At 38.3% G+C, this 14,827-nt stretch overlaps 1 long non-coding RNA gene across 1 annotated transcript in view; it reads left to right on the top strand.

The window, feature by feature from the left end:
- Nucleotides 1-14,827, top strand: part of LOC136174363 (uncharacterized) — a 75,441-nt gene that overhangs the window by 29,363 nt on the left and 31,251 nt on the right. Inside the window, exon 2 of the long non-coding RNA XR_010664397.1 lies at nt 5,093-5,155. This is a non-coding gene — a long non-coding RNA (uncharacterized lncRNA). The remainder of the gene's footprint in view (nt 1-5,092; nt 5,156-14,827) is intronic.

The following is a 14,827-nucleotide window of genomic DNA, read 5'->3' as shown; positions in this document are numbered from 1 at the left end:
GTGTTTGTAAGCACAGGAGAGTGATCCAGTTGTTAAGAAAATGTTAACTGACAAGAAACTTGATATGCTTTCTTGAAAGAAGTACTGGGGGACTGGGTGGGAAAGAGACCTACTTTTCACGATGCATTCATTGTACTGAGAGGTTTTTTAAAACCATAGTTGTGTGTTACCTATTTTGAAAAATTAAAATAATTTATTATGGGGAAAAAGCAAGGAATAATAAAAAATTATTCATTTTATTCTGTTTAAGAAAATAGGAATTACACATTTATTAAAACCTGCTGCAGAGGTACTAGAGTCAGGTTTGAGGTCTAAAAAATGGTTAGAACTCAGAAACAAATGAACTCCTCCTCTGCGAATCCACTTGTAATAGGGCTTTGTTGCGATTTACTCTCCGCCCATCATCTTTGCCAGTACCACCTTACAGTGTTAGGAGAATCACATAAAAGAATGGATGTCCAGACACCTGAAAAGCTATAAAGTGAGTTTTGCTTTGCAGTTTCAAAAAGTGGTCACTGTGTCTGCCCATCTGGAGCTACGACTTCAGTCTTCATGCCCAGTGAAATGGGAGATGCTTCTGTGGCTTGTTACGGGGTGCTGGCAGGGGAAGGTGAAACTGGCAACTTTAGTGGAGTTGGACACTCCATCTGTGTGGAGGGTTTGAGATTTTAGTTTTTTGTTTGTAAGTTATGTCTATGTTCTAGTGCCTTACCAAGGGTTTCCTAGGCGGCGCAGGGTAAAGAACCCACCTGCCAATGCAGGGGGCTCGAGAGACGCGGGTTTTACCCCAGGCTTGGGAAGGGCCCCTGGAGCAGGGTATGACAGCCCACTGCGGTGTTCTTGCCTGGAGAACCCCATGGACAGAGGAGCCTGGTGGGCTGCAGTCTAGGGGGTTGCAGAGTCGACAGGACTGAGGGACTGAGCATGCACACACAGACATGCGTTAGGCTGAATGCTGCAGCTGTGCTGATAACCGGACTTTGCAGATCTTATTGATTCCCTTCCTCCATCATATATATGTATATATAGTACGTATGGTAAAGAGGTTTTTTTCCTCTTGTCATCTTAATGAAATGTTATATTATCTGTTATTTAAATTTTCTATCCAAGTTAAATTGATAATAGGAAAGGAAGGGCTTTTGGTGCATGTGAAAGGCCGCAGAGTATATGGCTCCTCACGTTTCTAGTCTGTTCTAGAGCAGGTTATAGACTTGTCTGGAAACAGTGGTCTTTTTTGATTCTCACTTTGGGGCACTCTAGTATTAATAGTTCCAGCTAGTTCCAGCACTTTGAGGGGGCTGCGGACTGACATTCCTCACTTCCTTTCTTGTTCCAGGAGGCCCAATCGACTTAATGCTGTTATCTTTGGAAGTGGAAGGAAGAACAGATAGCGGAATCAGGCAAAACGAGGTTTAGATATTTCTTTTAGGTGTTCAGTTTGAGGAGCTATGTAACCATACCTTGTAGAGGAGCTTGTGTAAAAACCATAGTTCATTCATTAAATTGAAAATTGTTTTTCTCCTCCTTTTTTGATATCAGGCAAACATTTATATTGATTTTTCTTCCCTTTTTCCTTTTCCTTCCATTTTATTTTTGTTACTTTTCTTCTGTTTTTTGCATCTCTTTCCCCCCAAATTAAAATGAGACAATAGCATTCTTTGAAAAGAAATATTTGTTTGAAAGATGACCGTGGATTCTGTGAAATTACTTTTTTTTTTTTTTTGGTAGGAAGTTTATGTTTTAAAAGATAAGGATAATGTCATCTTAGATTGTAAAAATCATTCCCATACCCTTTGGAATGTGAGAAAAACTTTTTAAAGCTAAACTCCTAGCAAAGATTCTATGTAAGTAGGTATTGAGCCAAAAGCATTGAAAATAACTGCTGTAATTTTCTATTGCTCAAGTTTTTAAGGGACAACATTTTCACATCTTTAGGGCGCAAGCTTAATTTTTAATTTCTTTTCAGTTAGTGAATAAGTGTAGGTGTTTAAACTTTTCTTTCATTGTAATTTCCAAAACATGTTCTGTCTTGATAAAACAGTGTGTTAGGTAGTATGCAGTAGAATAAACTAATTGGATTAGTAATCAGATTCTGGTCCCAGTCATCCTGTTATCAGGTCATTGAACCGTTTCTGCTCTGGTTCCCCAACTGAAATGGAAGGGATCGGATGTGTGAGCTTCTGAGGTTTATTTATAAAAATTTAGTCATTCCAATTTTATTGGCATTTTTCTAAAGCTGATAAAAGAGTAAAACAGTTCTGCTTATAATACTGTTCATATAAAGCACTTAATTTATTTCAATATAAAGTAAGTTAGACTGGATTCTGAAGGGGTTTAGTCAGTGGATGACTAAAACAACTTTTTTATGAGATGGTCTCATGTAGAAGTCAGTTGCAAAATACTTTCTCTGACAACTTGGAACTTAAAAACCAGGATCTCATTTTAAGTGAGATTAATCATTGTAAGAAATCTGTCATTAGCACGTATCTTATTTCTATTATGATATTTTAAAATAGTAACTTGAAACTATTTAGTTGACTTTTTCTGCTGTGGCTTTCATTGAAAGACTATTGTCATAGTCATTCTCCCTGACTGAGTTCCTTTTCCTGAGAATAAAGGATTGAGCTCATACCTTTGCACAACTATCTAGAGAGTATTTTAAGCTTGGCATGTTCAAACCTGGCTGACTCAATTAGTGTGTGGACAAACTAGCACATTAGAACATTTTTTAAGTTCCAAGCCACAAATTGTGCTTTCAGTGAACACAGACCTGTATAAAATGAATACTTAAACCTTGAGTAACAGACATGCAAAATGCCCCTTGCCGTGGGTGACTGATTGCCAGTGAGGCTCCTGCTTGGCCTGCACGTTTCTTCCTCTGCTGGGAGCAGTGTCAGGAGCAGAGTCAAGAGAGGGTCTGGTCCTTTGGCACCCTGCTACCCTCTGCTTTGGGCAGAGAAAAAGGCTGCTGTTTTACTTCTTAAACTCTTACCATATGGAAAGTTTCTATAAATAAACCTTGAATTTATGATTGGTCTTCTAAATTTGTAACCTCTACCATCTGTGACTAAAGCCAGTATAAATACCTATTTAAACATACATACGTCTTCCCAGGTGGCTCAGCAGTAAAGAATCTGCCCGCTGAGCAAGAGACATGAGTTCGATCCCTGGGTCGGGAAGATCTCCTGGAGAAGGAAATGGCAACTCGCTCCAGTATTCCTGCCTGGAAAATCCCATGGACAGAGTAGTCTGGTAGACTACAGTCCATGGGGTCACAAAGAGTTGGACATGACTTAGAGACTAAACAACTGCATATGAAGTTGGATCATTTCAATGAGAAAGATCACCATCCACAATATCTAAATAGTCAATTCAGTTAATTTTACCTTTGTCCATTGGCATGGATGAGGACCTCATTTTTTTATCAAGCAAAAACTAGTCAGCTGGTAGTGTTTGGTGAATCCACTTTGACTTTTTTGTGCATGAATTGTTGGTATAATTACGTAGCATACATATTCATGAAGATGTTAAAGTGCATTAAATTTCTGACAAACTGAATTGTTTAAATGTACTAAATGAACTGACTTTTTAGTCTTTTTAATATTTTTAAGTTTTTAGCTGCTCTGTTGGGCATGTGGAGTCTTAATTTTCCTGACCAAGAATTGAACCTACACCCCCTGCAGTGGAAGTGCAGAGTCTTAACCACTGGAACCACCACTGAAGTCCTGATTTTTTAGCAGAATCCTATCGTTATTCATTTTGTAAATTTTAGTCTGTCGGACCTTCAGTCAACAAGTGCATAATGGGCACCTGTTACATGCCAGACACTAGGTCTTGGGGGATATAGAGTCATATCAAAGATGTTACCTGTTCATACAAGTAAGAGATGAGCACAAAAGAAACCTGAGGACAGGAGAATGTTTTATCATCCTAGTGGAGAAATGGACAAATGCCATTCCATGCCGGTGTGGCAGAGAGGTCAGTAGAGTAACTCTGGAGAATTGGAAAAGGTTATAGAAAAATGTTTCAGTGGAATCTTGAATAATAGTATTTATAACAGAGGTTATATTTTATTAAGTACCTACTCTGTACTAGGATTAGTTAGTGTTACCCACCAGGGAAAAAGTCAGGGGCTGGGGAGTGGGGAACTTTCAAGGCAATAGGAGAAACAACAGAGCTATCAAAGATTGTGTGTTCTAGAAGGAAGAAGTTGGGCATGATTAATGAGGAGGGGGAGAGGGGCCAGTGGACAAGGGCAAAGGCTGGTAAGACTGGATGGGATCAGATGATGAAGGACCCAGGTTGTCTGTCTCTGCCGTCATGGTTTTGTTCTCATTCCCCTGCCCATTCTCCTGTCTGCCTTTTTTTTTTTTTTTTTAAGGTCCAACTATAGAGCACTTCTTCTGTGAAGCTTTCCTTTGCTTTTCCTAAAGGTTATTGATTTTTTTTTTTAAACTGAATGATTGCACAAAGAGAGTGTACATTATAATAGGACATTCCATTTCTTGGACCGTTTCTTGGATTTAGTATGTTCTCCCCAACTAGTTTCTCAACTCCTATAGGACAGAGACTGAATCCTGTTTAACACCTAGTATAGTGCTCATCCCACCATGGGGACTTAAGAAATATAAAATGAATGGATGAATATGGAACATTTTATAGACATCAACCATTGAGACAGCCCAGCTACAGTGGTTGAGATTGCCTACATTTAAAAAATTTTTTGAGATTGGCTGCATTTTTAAGAGGCATTTCTTAACACTAGTAAGAGCAATTTTCAGAGGTACAGGTCAGTTGTCATTTGGATGTAAAATGAGTTAATCAATATCTCATAGGTTTGTGAGAATTAAATTAATTAGTACATTTAAGCACTTAGAATAGTGCCTAGCATATACTTAGTGTTCAATCAGTGTTACCTGTATCTAACTCCATGTATCTGGGCCTTTTTGCCTGTGACACTCATTTACTGTTGTGGGTGTGGAGAGAATAGGAAGCAGATGAATAGCTGGTCACCTCTGAAGCCAAACACCTTGTAGGAAGTGGAAGAACTGCTTATATGGCATGAACTTTTATTTTTCTGTTTGTGTTTTAGTGATCGAAGGGGTATGATTGTCATGGAATTGAATTTCATCTGTCTGTGGGAATTGTAAACAAGGTAGGTCCCAGGTTTATTTACACTTTCCTGCCTTCTTTTCTAAGGTGTTTGTTAGTGTTTTCAGTTCTACTGAACTTGGATTGATTGAATTTGGTTATTATTTAGGGAAACACTTATCGTGGCCCTGTAATGGCCCTGTGATAGTTTGTCTAGTGTTGTGGACTACATCTAGGTTCTTGTCAGAGGGTATTGAATGCCAGTAAGCAGCACAACCAGTTTAAAACTTTGGTGGTCATAGAACTGAACTATGAAAACACACACACACACACCCCCCCACACCCACACCCACCCCAACCCCCACCCCCACTCCCCATGACCTACTCCTGAGGAACCAGAAGTTCTTGTATTGGAGCCACTGTATAAACTAGCTTGGGGTAGTGGGAGATGACAGGCCAGCTAATTCTTCTGGTCACTAAAATTCAGTAGCCTATATGAATGGTGACTAGATGCAGTCAAAGGGCTTATCGTGACAGTGGCCAGGCCATGCTGACAACTGTAACTCCAGCCAGTTATTGCTGACATCTATAAATTTTGTTACTGATGACAGAATCGTCTGTCTGTCTGTAACCACTAGAGTTTGATTTGACACAGCATGCTTGTGTTCCTATCTTAAGCTCCGGAGCCTGAACAAAAGTACACCAGTTATGACTTTGATTCATTTATCTGTCTTGTATCAGATGCCCACAAAGAGAGTTAGAGACGGCAGCTTCGTGCAGCTCTGCAAGACTATTTCTGGCAGAACATTTCCTGTCAAAGTAGAGATGAGTGCCATTTCATGTAGTTTGTTTTCCATATTCTTAAGTGTGTGGAGACCCCTTTCCTCATTGGGGCAGGAAACTTGGATCATTTGGAGGGTGAAATTGGTCACCAAAAAACCAATGGCAGTACTCCCCACGATCTTCCAACCAGGAATCTTGGGAACTTGACCATGGAATTCTGTGGGTTGATGACGGTTCTCTGGGCTCTTGCTGCACCTGCACTTAGAACAGAACAGGTTCTTGAGACTGGCTTCCAGTCACAAAGAACAGGAATGGCTGATATCTTGCTACAGGGAAAAACAGTCGAGCCACTTCCTATAGCAGAAGGAAAGGAGGCAGAGAGAGTAAAATTTAACTTTTGCAGAACAACCTTCGTCATCATCTGGTGGCCTGAATTTTCACAGTCTGATCTAGGTGTGCAGTCAGGAAATTATCTTTTTTATTTGCCTACTTTTTATTGGGGTATAATGAACAGGAACTATTTTATGGAAATACTCTAAGAATTAATGGAAAGGAAAGAAACATTTATTGAATGCCTACTGAAGGTTAGGCATGGTACTGTAAACTTTAAAGTTCATCAATATTATAATTTTTCAAGTCTGTATAGATTAACACCATGAATATCACTATCTTGAACTATTTTGACTCTTATACACAGAAGAGATAGAATTATACATTAATAGGTTATTTCATTTGTATCTGCTGGAACATTCTTTTATGGAGGAAGAGAGAAAGTACCTACATGACATGAGTTTTTGTTTTTATTTTCTGGACTTGCTACTGATTTAGCCAAAGTCAGAGAGGAGACACACAGGTCTGAAATTAGAGACACCTGTGCTGTTTTGGAAGCTGAGACTTGACCCAGGATTTGCTGGAGTTGGTGCCAGGGGAGGTCAGAGTAGGTTAATATTTTCATAGCTCAAAGCAAATGTGAATTATGGTTGTTTGTAGGTGCATTTTTGCTTGATCTTTGTAGTTACAAATAGGGTAAATATTTTAAAATATAGTACTGCTGTTTTGGGAAACTTCTGCAAAAGTCCCTGAACCAATGCAAATTAATATTCTCCAAAAATACCAAAAAATACCCCATGTGGATGTTTTGACTGACTGAGGAAATTGACTGTTGTCATCAGACATGTAAAGAAATTACCATAGATTCTTTTAAAACAATTTGATTGCCTGCTTTCAAATTTTTAAAAATTTTTCTCAGAGGTGCTACTATCTCTGTATCTCAGCACATGCAGTAATGTGAGATTAGAATAAATTCTTATTCTCTTCTGGGGATAGGAAAGTAAGGAGGATAGGAAAGTAAGTCGAAGTGTTCCTTCTCCTTAATTCCACATTTTAAGATTTCCAAGTCTATTGTCTTTGTACTCTTAAGATAGTAAGATTTTGTGGTCTTTGCCAGGTCTGTAGTTACCCAGAGATACAATACTTTTCTTTATTGGGCCGAAGTGAAAACATTAGTATTTCTTAATCTATGAAAAATTTCCTTTTTATTTTTCTGTCCAATGAATTACTGTACTTTTCCTCTTGGCTACTTCCTTTCTTTAGTCAGAGAAACTCTTAATAGTATAATTTTCCCTCCATATTTCAGCAAACAAATACCACTTAAAAAAAAACCAGCCTTATTGAGGCCTAATTTATATACTGCAAAATTTGTCTTTTTGAAGTGTACAGTTCAATGATTTTCAGCATATTTGTAAAGTTGTGTAATCATTGCATGACAGTGGTACTTTTCCAGCACCCCAAAAAGATCTCTTGTAAACACCACTTTTTAACGTCCTTTAAAGTCATCCATAAATTTTGTTAAGTTCTGCACCAAATTTAATCTTCCTAAAAAGTTTCCCAGCGTTCTATCGGATGTGTTCTTCCCCCCTTTTATTTTTATATTAGTTTCTTATTGTACATCAAATTTAATCATCTTTTAGTCATTTTAAGTCCATTCTCTCACCACTTTTAAAATTGGAGAAATTTCCCCATACCAGAGGCTTCTGGGTTTCCCTCCTCAGACAGGTTATGAAGGAGTAGAGTCTGTACTTGCTACCGTCACTTTCGCATCTCTGTTCACTTTTTAACCAGCTGCAGTTGTTCACCGCACATTGTGCCAGCCCTGAGGGTGTATGTGTGTTTTAGTGGGCGAGGGGTGCTGAAGTCCAGCCTGAGCCCTACGTGCCCACCCAAAGAATATGTCTTTTTTGAATTTGCATTTAGGTACCCTGTGGTCTCATTGAAGTCACCAGTCACTATTTTTTCCATATTGCCAAATCAGTGAATCCTTTTTTTTTAATTGAAAAATAAATTGAAATAATTGAAAAATATTTGGCTGGGATGAGTCTTAGTTGCGGCAGGCAGGATCTTTAATTGCAGCGTACAAACTCTTAGTTGTGTCTTGTGGGATCTAGTTCCCTGACCAGGGATCAAACCTTTGCCTTGGAAGTGCAGAGTCTTAGCCACTAGGCCACCAGGGAAGTCCCAAATCAGTGAATATTTCTTTCTTTGTATTAATTGGTTCATCAGGTATTTGTTGAGCACCTTCTTTGTGCCAGGCACTGTGTTGGGGAACGACCCCTCTGAGGCATTTGACACTCTTTTACACACACACACACATACACATATAAATCTTTTATATATATATCTTCTTTGTATCTCCAATGCCTAATAATAACAAAAAAAAGCAGCTAGCTATTCTCTACTGGGTTGTTTAGTATATGCCAGGCAGTGTTCTAGCATTTTACATGTTTTGTGTCATTTAATCTTCACTGCAGCTCTTTAAAGTAAGTACTGTTATTATCTTCCCTTTAAAAATGAGGTTATCAAAGCACTAAGACATTTAGTAATTTGCCGAAAGTTACACAAATAGCATGTTGTGGAGTTGGGATTTGGTAAAGCTAGGATTCAAACCTGGGCACTGATTCCAAAATCTTATTTTTATTGTGTATTGCGGCCATGGAGTCTGACACACACATATATTTAATAAATACTGGTGGGTGAGTGAACACTGACCTTTCCTGCCCACTGGGCTTTTACTTTAGAGATGGTGGTGTTCAAGTTCTGCCAGCAGCACGCTTGTGCTTGAGGTTATACCAAAAGGAAGATACGGGTTTAAGTTGCAGTGGCCTGAATTCCTGTCTTACTCTCTGACTTCTGCTTCTTGATTCATTGCTCCTTCCTTTTTCCATGAAGAATGGTTCTGTTATTCTATCTTAATCCTTTAGGTAATGTTCACATTAAGTAAACAGTATTGACGTTTTATCATTATCTAACTTATAGTCCACATTGTTTATTTCCCCAGTTGTTCTAATACTGTTCTTTATAGATTACTTTAAAAATTTTGAAATCTAGAATTCAGTCAACAAATATATTGCATTTAGGTTTGTTGTTTAGTCACTAAGTCGTGTCTTGACTCTTTGTGACCCCATGGACTGCAGCACACTAGACGCCTCTGTCCTCCACTGTTTCCCAGTTTACTTAGATTCATGTCCATTGTGTCGGTGATGCTATCTAACCATGTCATCCTCTGCCACCCTCTTCTCTTTCTCCATTGCCTTCGATCTTTCCCAGCATCAGGGTCTTTTCCAAAGAGTTGGTGTCATATATCTTCCTCCATACTAGTCCCTTAGCTCTCTTTTAGGAAGTGGGAGGTGTCTTCCATGACAACAGCATTTTGGGAAACCAGTTATTTTGCATAATATCCCTTATTTGAATTTATCTGTTCCCTCTTGAATAACTTCAGGGTAGATACTGTAGGCCAGATGTTTTGTCTTTCTCAGTGCTTAACATGAGGAGGCCCATGATGTTAGTTTCATTATCAGTGATGTTAAATCTCACTGTTGGTTAAGTTTTCGTGTGCCAGATTTATCCATTATAAATTTGCCTTTTCCCCTCTGTAATGTATAATCTATTAGGGTAATAACAGTAATTTCCTTTTATATATCTTGAAGTAATAAAGTATCACGTGGTTGTTAAAATAGAAACGTCTCTTGGGACTTCCCTGGTTGTCCAGTGGCTGACTCTGAGCTCCCAATGCAGGTGTCCCTGGTTTGGTCCCTGGTCAGGGAACTAGATCCCACATGCTGCAACTGGGACCTGGTGCAGCCAAGTAAGTAAAGATTTTTTTTTAGAACAAAAATGTCTCTAAGCCACACCAAACAGGCTAACAGTGTTTAAAAACAGTATTATGTGCAAGGCAGCATGTGCAAAATGGAGTTCAGAGTTCATTTAATTTGAGCTTCTTTGTAATATGAACTTTTAAGTGCAGAGTTTAAATATGATTGCTTAAGAGCCTTGGGATGAAAATCTAATTTTTCTTGGGTCATAGGCATTTTTGCTGATAACCTTTTCGTAGTTAACTTTAGTGTATTCAACATTTTTCATAGTTTTCAGATAAATTCTTTCCTGCTCTTAAAATCCCCTCCTCCAGAGTTGTTAGTGCCTTGAAATGATACAACTCTCAGTGAGGGCCTGGGAGTTGATCTGGATCTGAATCCTGTCTCAGCCACTTAATCACTAGATGGTCTTGAACAAGTTATTTAACCTTCCTGTACCTCAGTTTCTCCTCCTATAAGTTTGCTGAAGGTGTTAAATGAGCATTTGGCATGGTTTCTGGACATAGGTGTTTAGTAAGTGTTATATATTCTTCTCAATCTGATAAGACTTGTCACATATCACTCAGTGACTTTTCTCTTAAGTCTGTGCACCACACACACACACACATAAACATATAAATGTACCTGTAGACTTGGTCAAAGCAAATAATCTTAGATGTTTCTTTTGTAATTCTCTCATCCTTTTTTTCATGAAACTTGGGGGAAATGTATTGAATAGATACTTTTAAGTTAGAATACTTGTAGAATCCATATGTTAACCTTCTTTCCGCCCCTCCCTTAAATGTCTACATTTGCTGTATCCCACTTTGAAAATAACAGCCAGGAAATGCCTAGCACCAAAAGAAAAGTGGTAGATATTCTTTCTACTTCAGACCACATGATCTTAATGCTTCCATGGAAATGTCTAAATTCAAGGCACTGATAGCTGCCCAACGTTTCTGCCCTGAGTTGGAGGCCGCAGTTCATTGTGTGGCCGTCACTTTACTGAGGAGAATCATTGACGTTTTTCAGTGGCTCTCGGTTGGAAAGGCATCATGTCTGCAGAGGGCATTTGGAAAAGTATGGGTGCACGTTCGGTTGTCACGGTGACTGATGGGGAAGGAGGACACGCAGCACTTGGATTTGGTCAGGGTTCAAGATAACAGTCCAAGCAATTCCCACCCAAAGTGGCAGTAGTGGTGCTGTTGAGAAAGTGAGCTGATTGAACCTAAAAGACTTGGCGAATTGGTAGATAATGTTTTACTTTTTACCTCAGTTATTTGCAGACGGTTATTGCTTAAGGCAGGAAGTTTTCTGAAAAGAACTTTTCAGAGCTGTAGTATATGATCTCTGAATTCTTCAAGGAGAAGTAGGCATGTTATTTGGGAGAGTAAGATATTTTCCTGAAAAATCTGAAAGCATTGCCACTGTGAATGTGCATTGGTGGTGTTTAATCCCTAAAGTTAGGAGCAGTTGAATGGTTAGAATGGTTTAGTGGCTAAAGAAAATTAGCATTATGTTCCTTTAATAATCTGTGTATCTCCATGGTTAGTAGAAACAATGTAATTTGTGCCTAACATTCCAATGATGCTTGTGCTGTTCTTTTTTAAAAGACCAAATGATGTATTTTTTTGGCAGATGAATATGTTTATATTAGGTATGTACTTGAGCTTGTTGTAGCTTGTTTCACTTGAGCCTAATGTAGAACTTTGACAAAGATTTTAGGGAAGATAAGTAGTCTCAATTTCCTAAGGAATGTTACACAAAATTTTTTTGGATTGTGACTCATAGTTGGAGACATATTTTATATTAGAATCCAATTATACAATTAGTATACGGATATCTGAAACCAAAGTTTCATGGAATAATACTCTTACTACATGTGCTACAGTCTGATAGTATCTATCTTATTTAGTTTAAAATGCTGACCTTGGTTTATTAAGTTGATTTTGTGACCTTTGTATTACAAATTGCAGTATGAAAAGTACTGCTGTAGGATATATGATCATGAGATTGTAATCCAAGGTTTAAAATATTTCTCAATTATGTCTATGTCTTACAAGTTTTTTTTTAGTTATTATGTAAGAACACATAAAATGAGATATACCCTGTAACAGATTTTTAAAGTGTACAGGACAGTGTTATCCTGTACATGTGTGCATGTTATCTACATGCACAGTGTTGTCTGCAGATCTTTAGAACTTATTCATCTTGCACACAGAACTAAATTTTGATTAACACCTTCCACTGTAATGTTCTCCCTAGTCTGTAGTAAGCACCTTTCTATTCTATGAGGCTGACAGTCTTCATACCACATACAAGTGGAATCATGTGTTATTTGCTTCTGTGATTGGCTTATTACACTTAGTAAAGTGTCTTCAGGGTTCATCTATGTTGTTGCGTGTTACAGGGAGTTTCTTTTTTAAGGTTGAATCATATCCCATTGTGTGTGTGTATATATATATGTGTGTGTGTGTGTGTGTGTGTGTGTGTGTGTGTGTGTGTGTGTGTGTATGTATCATCTTTTAATTGATATTAAAAACTGGCTATTTGTTTTTTGTGGTTCAGTATGAATTTTAGAATTGTTTTTTCTCTTTCTATAAAAAATGACATTGAGACTTTGGTAGGGATTGCATTGAATATGTGATCTCTTTGGGTAGTATTGACATTTAAACAATATCAAGTCTTCCAATCCATGAACATGAGATGTCTTTCCATTTGTTTGTGTCTTTAATTTCTGTTGTCAATGTTCTATAGTCTTTCACTTCCTTAGTTTTGTTTCTTAGTGTTTTATTCTTTCTGATGCTGTTGTAAATGGGACTCTTAGTTTCCTTTTTAGGTAATTTGTTTATTAGTGTACATTAATTTTGTACCCTGCAGCTTTACTGTATTTATTAGTTCTAATAGTTCGGGGTTTTGGTGGAGTTCGTAGGGTTGTCTGTATATAAAAACATGTTATCTGCAAACAAGTCCAGTTTTACTTCTTACTTTCTGACTTGGATGCCTTTTATTTTTTTTTCTTGCCCAGTCACTTTGCCTGGGACTTCTGGTACTCTGTCAAGTAGAAATGGTGAGAGTGGGCATCCCTGCCTTGTTCCTGATCTTAGAATCCAGTTTCAGTTTTTATGACGTTAGCTGTGGGCTTTTTCTGTATGGCTTTCCTTATGTTAAAGTAATTTCCATTTATTCCTAGTTTGTTGAACATTTTTTTTTTATCGTGAAAGAGTGTTGGATTTTATCAAATGCTTTTTCTGCATCTGTTGAGAGGATCATGTGTTTTTTATTAATTTTTTAAAAATGCTGTGTATCATATTAGTTGATTTGTGTATGTGGAACTATCCTTCAGTTCAGTTCAGTTGCTCAGTCGTGTCCGACTCTTTGTGACCCCATGGACTGCAGCATGCCAGGCCTCCCTGTCCATTGCCAACTCCCAGGGTTTACTCAACTCAGTGTCCGTTGAGTCGGTGATGCCATCCAACCATCTCATCCTCTGTCATCGCCTTCTCCTGCCCTCAATCTTTCCCAGCATCAGGGTCTATGAGTTAGTTCTTCATATCAGGTGGCCAAATTATTGGCGTTTCAGCTTCAGCATCAGTCCTTGCAATGAATATTCAGGACTGATTTCCTTTAGGATGGACTGGTTGGGTCTCCTTGCAGACCAAGAAACTCTCAAGAGTCTTCTCCAACACCACAGTTCAAAAGCATCAATTCTTCTGTGCTCAGCTTTCTTTATAGTCCAACTCTCACATCCATACATAACTACTGGAAAAACCACAGCCTTGACCAGATGGGCCTTTGTTGGCAAAGTACTGTCTCTGCTTATTAATATGTTGATTAGGTTGGCCATAACTTTCCTTCCAAGGAGTAAGCGTCTTTTAATTTCATGGCTGCAGTTACCATCTGCAGGAGCCCCCCCAAAATAAAGTCTGTCACTGTTTCCACTGTTCCCCAGTCTATTTGCCATGAAGTGATGGGACCAGTTGCCATGATCTTAGTTTTCTGAATGTTGAGCTTTAAGCCAACTTTTTTACTCTCCTCTTTCACTTTCATCAAGAGACTCTCTAGTTCTTCACTTTCAGCCATAAGGGTGGTGTCATCTGCATATCTAAGGTTATTGATATTTCTCCCAGCAATCTTGATTCCATCTTGTGCTTCATCCAGCCCAGCATTTCTTATGATGTACTCTGCAAATAAGTTAAATAAGCTATCCTTGCATTCCAGAAATATCTATTTACTCCACTACTGACTTTAGCTAAGCCACCTTCATTTCTCTTAGACTTCTCCAGTAGCCTCCTAATTGCACTCCCTGTTTCCTCTCATGTTCTACCCCCGTTCAACTCTGTTCTCCTTTCCACTGTATGAATGATGGTTTAAATTTTTTTTTTTTTTGCCATGCAGCACAGCCTCTGGGATTTTAGTTCACTGACCGGTGTAGAGTCCTAACCCATGGACCACCAGGGAATTCCCTGAAGATGATTTTAAAATATTATTCTGGTAACACTATCCCACTGACTATTGGATTTTTTTAATACTTCTAGTCTATGTGTTTTAATAAAACTTTAAAAATTACAAGTTAAGGCAATCACCATTTTCAGATATCTAGAACAAGTTACGTCATGGAGCCCTCTTGTTCAATATTGTTGAAACCTAAACAGAGTCTTCCCATCCTTATTTGTTCATTTGCTATTCTCACAGCCCTGCTGTGCTCACCTTAATTCCAGTGTACCACTTGACCCCTTTTTTTTGATGTACTCTTTCTTTCAGATTGGCAGAAATGGTAGCTGCTCTGCATTTTGCTATAACTTGTTTTGGAGGTGGGAGGTAAG

Source organism: Muntiacus reevesi, chromosome 1, assembly GCF_963930625.1.
Source record: "Muntiacus reevesi chromosome 1, mMunRee1.1, whole genome shotgun sequence".
Classification (NCBI taxonomy): Eukaryota; Metazoa; Chordata; class Mammalia; order Artiodactyla; family Cervidae; genus Muntiacus; species Muntiacus reevesi.
This window is presented reverse-complemented; position numbering and strand designations above follow the sequence as displayed.